The sequence below is a fragment of the Ostrinia furnacalis genome, unplaced genomic scaffold, assembly GCF_004193835.3.
Source record: "Ostrinia furnacalis isolate ACB-3 unplaced genomic scaffold, ASM419383v2 OfSCF0457, whole genome shotgun sequence".
In the NCBI taxonomy this organism is placed as follows: Eukaryota; Metazoa; Arthropoda; class Insecta; order Lepidoptera; family Crambidae; genus Ostrinia; species Ostrinia furnacalis.
Genome location: NW_021130696.1, coordinates 89,204 through 103,332, shown reverse-complemented (window position 1 = coordinate 103,332; position 14,129 = coordinate 89,204). Strand labels below are relative to the sequence as shown.

At 36.7% G+C, this 14,129-nt stretch overlaps 1 protein-coding gene across 1 annotated transcript in view; it reads left to right on the top strand.

The window, feature by feature from the left end:
- The first annotated feature begins 543 nt into the window (after positions 1–543).
- Positions 544–14,129, top strand: part of LOC114365709 (cyclin-dependent kinase-like 4) — a 48,594-nt gene continuing 35,008 nt past the window's right edge. Inside the window, exon 1 of the mRNA XM_028322354.1 lies at positions 544–649. The gene's annotated coding sequence lies outside the window, so the exon portion shown is untranslated. The remainder of the gene's footprint in view (positions 650–14,129) is intronic.

Genomic DNA, 14,129 nt, shown 5'->3' with positions numbered 1-14,129 from the left:
TAAAAACATGTTTTACCAATTTTAACTTTTAAAAGAAAGTTATTTATTAAATTTCTTATAAAATGTAATTAGCACTAAAAACAAACGCTTTTAATTACACATAATGGCAATAACATTAAATAATGTATAATGTAGTTAATAATTTTATTTAAGTAATATTTACTTAAGTGTTAGTTTATGTGTTTAAGGTATGCTTTTAATGTAACAATGTCAGACTATAATATGCATGGTCGTCAACGTGGCGATCGTATACTTACATAAACACAAACAATTTTGAAACAAATCTTAGCTTGGGTTTATATTATCGCTTCCTTCAACCACGGTAATACTTATAATATTATTACCGTGCTTCAACTCTCGCTGCGCGACTTGTCCTATATTATTCCATTTTGCATTCATAAAAGTTAAATTTTTCCAAACGAATTATTACTCAAATAATTATTGCGCCTGGCAGTAAGGCTACATCAAAAAGGTCAATACAAAATAAATAAAAATATACTTGACATTTCGGTAAAATTGTTCCAAAATTGACAGTTATTATTTGTCACCTCAAGAATCCATTTGTTAGAGTTTTTTATTGAGTTTAAAATTGTATTTATTCTTGTTTAAACAAGTGTTTTATCCGCATTTGAACAGTATTGTTTGTTTGGTAAGTCGCTATTGATTATTTTAGATGTATTACACACTATGATCTTTCGTACTTATCTATGGATAGAACTCGATTGAAGACCTATGCGTTAGGCCCAGAACAGACGGTGAACTACAACGAAACTGCAACTGCTAGTTACTTTTGAGTGACATCTAAGTTTCTGCCATAGCGTCATTGAGTTATAATGTACTACGTACTAGAGAAGACATGTCAACTAGACTGTTTCTGGCACGTAAATAGGTCCACGGACCGAAATTCAATTAGTATGTGCTCAGCGGTTGCTGTGACAACACGCTTGAGTGCAGTTTTGTTTTTTGAAATATGCCATCCTATAGACGAAAATACTGTTCAAATAACTCCAGATACATATTAAGTAAAAATCAAGGAATGACTTTTTACCATTAAGTTGTACATTTATGCACTTTAAAACACTAATTTAATTTTAATTTGTTAATTACAAGGCGTCACCGCGGCGGCAGCCATTTTACGAAAATTTCAAAGAATAAAAATCGCAGACTTGACACTGACGCATAAATTAGTATACGAAAGGAAGGTTAAATACAGCAATAAAAAGATTTTTTTAAAGATTATAAGCACTTTGTATTGCACAAATTACTAATAGTCCCGTCCAGCCCCTTGTGTTAAGCTAAATAAGCTTGGGTTACGGGTGGGCTCACACAATAGTCGTGCGGCATCATGGATCAAACTTGTTTGAATCTCACTGCTGTTGTTCGTATGCGACTGGTTAGTTAGTAAATCACCCTAATTATTGACACCTAGCTCACGAGATAGGCTAAAATTATAATAATTGTACAGTGTGTCTGGTCACCAGTGTCCGACCCGTTAGGGCGCAGTAATATGATCAATTTAATCGACAAATCCAGTATTAAAAAATTACAGCTATTTTAATTTTTTTAGTTTCTGAGTCCGGATGGATTCATTTATTTACCAAATCTACCGATGTACAGGACCTATGAGTATAAAAGTGATTCGTTCGACAGCTGAAAAAGTAAGCAATACGTTGTCATCAAAAGCTTCCATTTAAATTTCTTAGAAACACTTGGTAAAAAAAATGATGCTTCTTTTTAGATTTTTCAATGTTACAAAAAACTAGAAAGTTTTACATTTTTAGATGCACTAAGTCATTACCTAAAAACTGATATACCTTGGCTTTAAATCAACTAGTCTAGGTGCTAGCTACACAGGAGATGCAGCGGTGAAAAGGAGAGGTGGGAATAGTCCCGTAACTTCTACCTCACAGCTATTATACGTGTACTCAACCACTGAGATAGTTAACAATAGAGACAATAAAATAACTGAAAGTTTCTGACTTTCAGTTATTTTATTGGTTCTGGAATGAAGGCGTGGGTCATCCCTAGCTTTGTTCCTACCGTGACGAGTGGGAATTTTTCTAAAATCTCAAGATGGACTGACTGAAGATAGCAGGAAGACGCTGGGTGCAGGCCACTATCAACTGGGCGATGTGGAAATCATTAGAGGAGGCCTTTGTTCAGCAGTGGACGTCCAGTAGCTAAAATGATGATGACGATGTTTCCTTACAGTATCCAATTCAATAGGCAGAAACTAAACGTAAACGAAGTGTCGCCTCTGTAATGGTATCATTATCTATAACTCATAATATTTCGTGCGCTGTTGGATGACAGTTTTAAACTAGAGATGGGTAATTTTTTTATCGAATTAGAAAATACCAGTTAACGATTCTCAAGGCGATTATCGATTACATTAGATTTTAATCGGGAAGAAAAATAATTAATGGCTTAAGCATCAGTATGAAGCCCATACGCACTTGTAGCACAAGTAACACGATTAGCCTCAGTCCCCTCAGTTGTGAATTCGGAATCGCCAGTTGTAATTTTAAAATCGCATCACAGAGTGAAGTAACTAACACCAAAAAACGGCAGAGCGAAGTGATTTCGAATGTTTCAACTGCTACGTTTTGTCACTTGTCTAGGAGGGCTAATTTTAGTCTAAGGGAGGGGAGCTTAGATTACATTACAGGAAACGCACAATATAATAAAAGAAAATAATGTAAGTAGCTGAACCTTTTTGCTATTGAGCACAATGAAAATTTAACACAATTTAGCCGATTTGTTTATTTTCACAATCGATTCACAATGTCTATGATGAGGCGACCGCAGGAACGTCACTATTCGTGCAATCCTATCAATGAAGTACGACATTTTCTGGTGCAGATTTTATCGCCATAAATTATGAAACTTGATAGTCATGGATTTGACTGACAGCTGTCCGTCAAATTCCCGCCCCGCACCCCGCACTGTACATATTTTGTTGGCGATGTCTGTTCTATACGTAGTAATATTACTTCAATGCATAGCGTCCTTTGAGAGACCACACATGACGCGACCAGATTGAAACTTTCAGTTTCAGTTTCATTCATCAGAATCATCACAAAGTTGCAGTTTCGTTGCAGTTGCGTTTCACCGTCTGTTCTGGGCCTTACAGTGGTATGGGCCACTGTTCCAGCTACCCATTTCCGTTTTTTCTCCCGCTCTCATCAATGGTAATTCTTTGCGATAGAATGAGACGACCTGAGAAACTGATATGACTGGAACTGTGGCCAACTCAATGAGAATTATTTTAGTGTATATTTAAGTGTATTTTGGCTGTGATATTATCACTATGTAACTATCAAATGAAGATTCGAGTCAATAGACTATTTTTTTGTCGTTTTTTCGAAAACTGAATCTACATAGGTAGACTATCTGTATTTAATCTAAAATGATACAAAACGATTAGCATGTCTATTAGCTGTTACTTTACTAGATTTAATGCTACATGCATTATTCCACTTTTCACGTCATAAAAACCGGCAAGGAGCCGTAGCGATACGGCTCGGAAGCCGGAAGCCGTGTGTCGTCCTGCCGCGGAACAGGCACTTCCGGTCCGGCGGGTCACTGTGTCGTTGACTGTACTCCACTTGCAAGACGTTGCTCTTTGGAGATTTATTTACTAACTAACTAGCTATTGAACGCAGCTTTGACCGCGTGAAATTCAGACTGTCGCAGATCGTTATTTTTTAATTTTTCTTTATTCAGAAAACACACAGCTCTTTAATACTACAAACATTTATGTACAGTCACAGAATGAAAAGGTTCGTCAGTTTTCAAATTGATTCCTTCAACGAATCGCGAGCACATATTACATTTTGAAACTAAGTTAGAGAAAATCATCTTTAACTGTTCGTCAGTAAAGTTCAAAATTATTCAGATCAAAGTTGTTTGACGATTTAACTTGTCAAGAAGATTATTATGATTGATAAACTAAAACCTTCTTGTTGGTTCAACCTGCCATTTTCCATTAAATAAAAAAACTAAATTTTGTAACATTCATTGCACTGATGGGATAGAAAAATAAACAAGCAAAACCTTATTCGTTAGCAAACGTCTTATTTATTTAAATGTTAGCAGCACTGTTTCTTGCACGGTTATGTTGGCAGGTTTGACTCTTACAGTACCTAGTGCAAGCGAAAACCGACACTAAGGTGACGAACCTTTTCATTCCGCGACTGTACATAAATTAGGTACGTTGTACCTTGTTGTACGTCGGGACAACATAATATGGGCTGGTGCTAAGAAGAAGTAGCGCAAGAAACTTATGCCCACTTTCACCATTGTACGTTAATTTTATNATTTATTTATTAATAAATGAAGGAAAACTTCTGATGAATCGAAACAGTCTCACAAAATAAAAAATCATATGTACCCTAATCAACATTTTCCTTTAGGAATCATCTAAGCCTGATATTTCTTAAATTCTGACCTTAATAAAAGCAAACTATATGCCAAGTAATTGTTAAAAACGATTAACAATTTTAGATACTAACTCAGTCTGCCTACGAACTACATATGAGCAGATAGAGGTAAAAGTAAGGATCACTCACACGGCATATTGGAGGAAAGAATAAAGGTTAATTTCTTCCTTCAGCTTTTAAGTTTTGTAACACTTATTCTTTAACAAATTCGCTCGTCAGTTTGCACACACTTCCCAACAGAAATAAAACGTATTTATTAATAAATAGTCATGATTTTGAAGAGCACTCATACGGCCCGTGTGCGGTGTGAGTGATCCTAAATAATCGTCATAAGTTTGGAACGGGACGTGCAAGGGATTTCGGAATTTGTTAATAGTTTTAACATATTCTTAACAATTTTTCAATACTATAAAAAGAAGTGGAAAGGCTTTATTTTCTGAAATAAACATAAAGTCCATCTAAATGCTCTCCTTAGATTTAAATTTAAAACAAGAGTACGCGTACCATATGTCTTAATTTCAGTACCATTTGCAGCATATAACTTATAATTACAATCATCTGAAAGCGAAGACACACACTTTTTAACTGCAGGAATCACAGATACGTTGGCACCCGTATCAATTAAAAACTTTAGTCTGCTATTTCGGTCGAAAACACAAAGGCGGTTATTATGCGATTCGATACTTGCCCCCGCCACCGGCTGTATCGCGTCTAGTTTCCCTGCGTAGATGTCGGTTTAGCCCCCTTCCAATTGCAAGGCTCGACGCATTTTACAGCCTTAGCACGGTAACGGTGATGATAAAAACATAACCAATTTGGTTTTTTTCGGGACATACTCACGTCGCGCTGACCCGATCGGCCTATTCTCCCTCGTACGGTTGAACTTTCCTGCCGTAGAGGTGTTCTGGACCGGCGTAACTCAGCGATTTCCACTTGCAGTCGGTTAATCATTTCCGATAATTCGTGAATGCTTCCCGGCGTGGAGGTTTTCATTTCGGCTATTTCTGTATATTCTGGCCTGGTTGCTTCCTGGACAAACCTGAGTCGCGGTTGGTCTGACCAGATATCTGGTATCCTCGACGAAACACTTCTACTGGCCAAAGTCTCCGTCTCCGTCGACGCCTGTGCGGGTGGTGCCGCTAAAAAGGCGCCGGCGTATTAGGCGCGGCGTAAATAAGTGCGGGTCTGTCGTGAGGATCCATCCACAATGCACTGTCCCAAACGTAAAAAATGATCAACTGGCGTCACCAATGTACGTATTTATACACTGTATACCTAATTATCACGTCGGGGTCACCAATGTACGTTAATTTTATATACCCTATGTACGTAATTATATTAATATACGTTATAAGTATTCAGGTATATTATTGTTGTTGTCCACTTATAAGTAATGTCCACTTTATAAGTTAATTCCACAAAACGTACGTCAGAAGGTTGGAACAGTAAAACATGTGATTTCTTTAAAGGTGTATTTGCGACTAAAATAAAACTGGCGGGCTCAGCCGCCGACACATACAAGGAACAGTATAACTATTGTTTCCTATTGTTAATTGTATTGGGCAATGATGTGGGAACGCAGGACGCTACTCAATACGCTCTGTTCATTCATGGAGTTAATTTATTACTCTGATTAATGTGTACCTACAACCATCAATCCCTAATTTTTGAGTGACTCCTATGTAAACAAAATTCCTGTTATTTGTGACAAGGGTCACATAAAAATTAGGGATTGATGGTGAAAACGGGCATTAGTCACCTTTCGCAGACAGACATACAAACTTTCGCTTTAATAATGTTAGTACCTACCTATGACTAGCTTTTGAACGTGAATTTCTATTCCGACAGAAAGGCGACTAAAATATCAATTGAAGAACGAAAAGAAAAATAATAATTTTTGATTTTACTTGATTTAATGGATGCACACTGTCGTCCCCTGTTGCATCTCTTGAAAGATTATTTTTTCATAAGTCTTGTCTTTAATTTTCATTTCTTTACTGAGCAGGTTTGTTATGGAATAACATTAAACAAATACCAACATAAATTGTATTAATCTTAAATAGGTAACACTACAATAAGCGAGCAAACTAGTTCAAAGTAAAACCAACATTGTTTACTAATAACTGCAAGTTTTAAAAGTTTTATTGCGAAACTAAAGCCAGCAATCTCGATGCTAGGCCTGCCGAGATGGTATCGCAGCTATCAAAATAATAACCTGAAATTGCCTCCGCCACATGCGAGGTGCGAGAATTTGCCTCGCACGAATAACTTACACTACAAAACTTAAAAGAAACGTAAATTTTTTTGCAAAACTAGTACAGAAACTACCACGCGTTCCGTGCGTCAAACATAGGGCTAAATAATATCTAAATTGGCCAATTTTAGCCTAGGCGCAGACCATCGATTTTTCGTCGGCCGATAGTTTAGTCGGGCAGTTTATCGGTATGGGCATGTATGGAAGTGCGCACATTACGCCGATTGGATTTGGCCGATTCTTCATACAAATTAAAATCAAAATCGGGTCCAACTATCGGCCAACTAAAAATCGGTGGTCTGCGCCTAGTCTTAAGAGAGCTGAAAGTCCTAACGTACTTAGTAATGTATCGTTCAGTATTGATTTGCGAATTGCAATGGTCGTTACTTGTTTCTTATTGACTTTCGATCCTCTAGCTAGCGAAATAGTAACGACGCGAAGACTCAAAACCGGAAAAAAAGGACTGATTAAGTTTGTTCAAGCACTATTTTTGAACAAGGATTCTAAAGTACTTATAAATGTACCAAAATCATAGTACCTGCCATGCAGGGACAGTTAAAAGTTAAAAGCAGCTAGTACCAATAGCTTCAAGCTGCGACTGCATAGCAAATTACAAAGCAATATTCTACGTACACTCATACACGGAACTGCTCGAGCAGTTTTGACTGCTTGCAATGTCAAATTTCAATTAATTTTGACTACAAGAGCGGTCCATGTATGTTGTTATCACGTACTGCTTAACTGCCGTCCGTGTATGTAGGGTCTAAGATAAAAATGTTTTTCAAACAATGTCAGCCATTTAATTTCTGCAAGAGATTTCATAGAAAGCTGTATCAGTGGTTTGTGACTCTCTTTGTGCCTGTACTGGGAATCGAACGATAAGCTAGGCGGCCGTCAGCAACATTGTCGTAGACTAAACATAAAACCGCCGTGTTCTGTGATAGGTATGCACAAAAGTGTTACCAAGATGTATTTTCAGTGAAAATTTTTCACACACAGGCTTTCGATAAGCAAGTTCGAGAAGTTACGAGCATTTAAGACTTCTCATTTAGGCACTAGAAAATGGAAAGTTTTCAAAATACTAAACTCATTCACATGTTTGTAGTCTCGTAAATATTTGAATGAAAAAATATATTTCATGATTGAAGTACTTATTATATCCTACCTATGAATAAAATAAGCGTTTTGAACGATCTATTTGAATACTCATGTAAATGATGTTGTAAGTGACTATTTGTCTTTTTTGAGAATAAATATCTTTAACCATTATATGCATTGGAACGCTTAAAAGTATTACGCCCGTATTCACAAACAATACTATGAGGTCTCACAGTGCGCGTGAACGCACAGGGTGACATATGCAAGCATCGTTTATGAATACGGACGTTAGAGTTTTTGCTAGCGACTGTGCCATACCTTATGTGTAAGTGACTAATCAATTCGAAACATTTTCGTACCTAGCCTAGTTTTAAATAGGAGTAAATTCTTAGAAATACCAAGCCAACCAAGTTGAAAAAGTCTATTTATCATAGTAATTTTCGTGTCTTTTAGCTACCCACAGGTATAAGCCAGAAGCCATTTAAAAGGCAGGGTTGGCACTACATGCTCACACTTTTAAAGGCAAAATGAGTTTACGTCAAGTAGCGTTTTTTCTTATAATGACCTTCCATAGTGCATGTTTCCTTAGGTCGACGCCCCGATGTTATCGTCATAGTTCAAAGTAATTGCACAGCTCTGCAGCCAAGAGTTATCAGATGGTACAGTTTAAGGTAAAGGCCTACGTCGTGTTATTACGTGAACTGCATTTGTTGAGGTCAACAACTTGCGAATTTGTTTGACGAAGTCGATTTTTCCTTGTGGAAGTTTGGCTGATAGTTAGGGCTTGTTCTAAGGTTCTAAAACCGCATGTGTTCACGTGCACCGTTAGCGAAGAACAGGGGAGGTCCCCTGAAGCTAGTCGTCGCTTACTCAAACGCAGTCAGTCTGTGGCGGAGCCGCGAAAGAATGTCTAGGCCGTCTAGCTCGGATAATAACTCGCAGTTCCGTCCCAAAGACTTTGGACACACCGTCCCTGGGCCCTGCCCATCTGGCAGAGAGAGCCTCACAATAACATAACCCTCTGGTTCTCCCAGGCCAGGGGGTATGCAATTTCTTGCATTTCCTGACGAAAAAAGGGTTTTAAGACCGCCTGGCTAGATAACACCATCTTAGGCATCCACGGCATTGTTGTGTTGAGGTATCAGTCAGTCTTCTGTACTTGAGGATTCCGATTGTAGCACCCTTCCACCTCCAGTCTGATCATCACTATCAGCTTCCACGTTGTTTCTTAAAATACATATTCTTCGATAAATGTTTTCTGAATTGAAACAAAATTCTCATTTTTGTAAAATAACTAACGGCAATAAAATTACTTATTGTGGAGAAAAAATTCCTCTTCATTCATTATTTTGACACCGGCATTCGCTTTATCTTTGCTGATTAATCTGTTACTTCGTTAATTTCCACCTCATTACACTTGTTACGTACGCCCTGGATTCGAAGTTTGTCAAATTAAGGCTAACTTAGCTTTCGGCCTAGGCAGACTGGATCCCTTAATAATAGTTATTCGGATGTTTAGGGTGCTTTATTTTTTTAGTCTTGTGTTTTACTGTATTTTATGTTTGTAATTTAGATTTATTACTTCTTAGTATCCATAATCAGTACACGGAAACATCTGACATTATGAGTGCCTATTTAAAATTATTTATTAGCTTTTAACAATAAACATTATTTATTTAAAAAAAAAAGTCAAAAGTCAAAATTTCTTTATTTGTTTGGACTAATAAATAGTTCTTACAAATCGTCATTTTGCTCTTAAGGAGCCTCTACATGTCTCATAATCTTTTTACCCTACCAGCGCTTCGAGACCAACATTTGGCAAGTGCTGAGAAGAAGCGCCGCAACAAACTCAGTCACCACTGTCTGCCGGTTAATATAAATAAATAGAAATAGTAGTAGTAGGTACATTCGATTCAGGAGCAGTTCACTGAATTTACCATGCATTCTTGTATGGTGTATCTTATAAGAATGGGTATACAAGATTGCGTGGTATATTAAACAAGGTAGTGACGTGCTAATATCTAGACTTACATATTAAGATACTAGTAGAAATGACTCGCATACATAAATTTGAATAACTTGGATTGACCAGTCCCCGAAAGCAGCGCCTGTTCACAGACATGACGAGTGAACCAGCCATCGCTTCACTCGACCATATTAGAGGGAATGTAACGACCCGCCTCACTACGCCACCACCCCAGAGACATTTTAGTGAGAATGACAATTCCAAGTTATCTCTTTAAAAAAAAAACTAATAATAAAGCTAAGTAACAGTCCAGATTGAGAAGCATGACACTATAACATTTGAGAAATTATTATTAGTTTATACATTACTTTTCATTTTAATTCTTTTTAGTGCGAGCATGAGAGGACCATAATCCTACTCCCAGGATGACTTATCATTAAGAAAATCTCGAGTTGTATAATAGGCTTTTTTAAGCATGTGATCTTTAACTATATCTTTAAATTTATTATACGGTAGCTCTTTATATTTATCAGGGACTTTGTTATAAAAATGGATACCTTGTCCCATAAAAGTAGCAAACACTTTATTAAGTCTAAAAGCGGGTATAGCCAATTTATTTTTATTTCTAGTGTTAATTTGGTGAATATCACTTTTCTTTTTGAATTCAGTAATATTTTTTTGAATAAATAGAATACAGTTTAAGATGTATTGTGAAGCGGCCGTGAGAATGCCAATTTCTTTAAACAATTCTCTAAGGGATGCTCTTGCTTTCATTTTATACAAGTATCTTATCGCACGTTTTTGCAAAATAAATATTGTTTCAAAATCTGCAGCTTTGCCCCATAGCATGATTCCATATGACATTAGGCTATGAAAGTAGCTAAAGTAGACTAAGCGAGCTGTTGAAACATCGGTTAATGACCGTATCCTTTTTATTGCAAAAGCCGCTGAGCTGAGCTTTCCCGCCAGAGTTTCTATATGGGGGCCCCACTGGAGTTTTGAATCCAGGGTAATTCCCAGAAATACAGTAGAGTCTACCAGATCGATTGCATTATTATTAAGTTCTATTTGAGTACTAACTGTTTTTACGTTAGGCAAAGAGAATTTTATACATTTTGTTTTCTTTGCATTTAGGCTATTTTATTTACCAGTAATTACTTTTTGTGTTGTTTTCTTGGAGTAAGTCCTTTGCCAATTATCTATTTTTTTTCATTCATGCTTCTTCCCAGCACTGGCCCATTTGTTGTTCCGTAGCAGTGGTAGGGTTAAAGTAATACTGGGACGTGTAAAAGAGCTTTTATAAGCCTAATCCCAACTAATATTATAAATGCGAAAGTAACTCTGTCTGTCTGTCTGTCTGTCTGTCTGTCTGTCTGTCTGTCTGTCTGTCTGTCTGTTACGCTTTCCCGCTTAAACCTCGCAACCGATTTTGATGAAATTTGGCATAGAGATAGTTTGAGTCCCGGGAAAGAACATAGGATAGTTTTTATCCCGGTTTTTGAAACAGGGACGCGCCCGATAAAGTTTTTCTGTGACAGACAAAATTCCACGCGGGCGAAGCCGCGGGCGGAAAGCTAGTTGCGAAATAAATGAATTTGAATTTCAGGTAGATGAGAGCTAAATAGTGTTGTTACTAGACTCTTTTAGTATTTAACGCGATCTTCTGCATAAGTAATGCCAGTTTCTTACGCGGTTAGTACTACATTGGCTAGAAGAACCCAGCACATTCTGTCGAGTGTGCTTTGGTTTGCACGCGAGGGTTCGGCGCCCTGTCGCAGTCCGTGACCTCTGGTTGAATAACTAATAATCTAAATATATAAAAGGAGAAACTGACTGACTGACTGACAGATCAACGCACAGCCTAAACGGCTAAACGTAGGCACTTGAAATTTGGAAGGGACGTAGCTTAGGTACCGTAGAGGTGCACTAAGAAAGGAATTCCCGAAATTCTCACGGGAACGGGAATTAGCGGGAAAAACGGGATTTACGCGTACGAAGTCGCGGGCGGCCGCTAGTAAATAATATTTCTTGATGGAAATCCTCTTTTCCTCTCCAGGGGAGACCGGGGAGAGTTGTGTCATTGTCGATTTTTTAGAACTTAAAAACTACTTACTAGCAAGCTCGTGAGCGTTTTTTAGTTCAAGTCTCGAGGTAACAAATACGCGCTGTTGCAAGCTCGCTGATAGTTAATAGGTTGCTAAAAATCGACAGTCACAACTCTCCTCGGTCTCCCCTACACAATCCTACTAATATTATAATGCGAAAGTTTGTATGGATGTCTGGATTTTTGTTACTCTTTCACGTAAAAACTACTGAACCGATTTTAATGACACTTTACATTATTATTGTTTATAAGTTTATAACCCAGAAAAACACAAGTATAGGCTATAATTCATGACGATCTTTGACAAACTAACTACATTTCACGCGGGTGAAGCCGCGGGCAAAAGCTATCGTTCATAATGCGACTTATTATGCGCGGTATTGATCATTCATTATTTTTACCAAGTTGGTACTGGTACTGGTTTACATCACTTGTTATCTAAAGTTTTTTTATGTTCTCGTGCTCGTAACATTAAACCCAATAAAAACATTTTCAAATTCAATTTTTTTATTGCATATTGTTTACATTGGGTCTTAATCTAAACAACATTTATAAACGAAAATCGTTACAATCGAAGGAAATCGATTGAAAATTATAGGTCACAAGTACAACACAACCTGTTTCACATAAAATTAAAAGCCATTATAAATTAAACGGCAAATAATGGGGCCGCTCCTTCATATTTCTTTGACATCGTTATAAAAAATTCTCTTTATAGACTGTTGTCAGTTTAATCTACCAATTTAGCTTAATAAACCCCCTGTAATAATGAAGGTTTACTGAATACATAAATATGTTATTTGATTATCGCCGAGGGGTAAAAAAGTCTTAGTAGGTAATATACCTACATAATTGACAAATGTACACATAGAGTAGCAAGGGTATATGGTTTCCCTAATGTAATGAACCGCTCATTTGTACATGGGCTCTGTAATAGATAACAAGTCTTTTGAATGACGTCGACGCCGATTTTAAAAGCTTTTTTAAGCAGAACTAGGCAGCATTTTACCATTTTTGGCTTTTGTGAGTTTCCTGTACCTACCTGAGACTCTGAAATTCATATCTTATTTGCACAAACCACAGATCACAGAAACTAAAGGGAGATGTGACAAGGGGGCGTGGCCGAGGTCGCAGCAATATGCCCAAAAACAGAACACATTTGTTGTGAAAGTAATGATGACAGCAGCGACGTTATAATGTAAACAGCTTACATTGCTTGCGTAGTACTAAAGATTATTCGAACGTTGAGTACTGAACGTTGAGAACATTGTGTGAATTGAAATGAGACACTGAGTTCCGACCTCAGCGCATAAGTTGGCATCTGTCTATATCTCTATGGTACAAACAAACACTACTCGTATTACTAGTAGTAATACTACTAATTAATTTATTTCCTTTCCTATGTATTGTTCTATAGTTGTGTCCTATCTATATCTATATCTATATGTATACAGTGTGAGTCACGTTAAAGTGTACATATGAAAATATATGAAACTAGACCTATTTTTATCGACAAAAAAGAGGTCAAAAAATTATGGAGATTTTTTTTTAATTTTTTATAGAATTTTTTTTTCTTCCAATTACTTATTGTAAAGAAAACGTAATAACTTTTAAACTAAGCAGTAGATCCTGATAAAATAAAAACACTAATAATGCTAAATAACAGGCAATACTAAAAAAATACATAAAATACACAAAAAAGGCCAACAAATAATAAAAAATGATACTTTTTGAAAAAAATCTGCTCAAAAATTTGTGTTTTTTTGGTTATTTGATAAATTTCTCCAAAAAATGCCCCTATAACCGGTGGTTTTTATTACTTTGTATTATTCTCTATCGAATTATCTTTGTAAAACCAAAAATCGCATGTCTCTATCCCTATCACAACGTTTGCTATGATCGTTTGAACAAAGGCCTGCCACAACATTATTCTCCGCTACAGGTAGAGACAATTTTAATTTTAACTAAAATGCTTATTTTACTTCGAAATCTTTTGTTTTTATTTGAAATCTAACTTGTCTTTATCAAAATTACAAATCTAGAGCCATTTTCGGTTTTGTTGTTAACGAAGCGTTGAATGGCGCGCCCGGAGAGGCTTAGTTCAAACGATCATTGCAAACGTTGTGATAGGGATAGAGACATGCGATTTCTGGTTTTACGAAGGTAATACGATAGAGAATAATACAAAGTAATAAAAACCACCGGTTATAGGGGCATTTTTTGGAGAAATTTATCAAATAACCAAAAAAACACGAATTTTTAAGC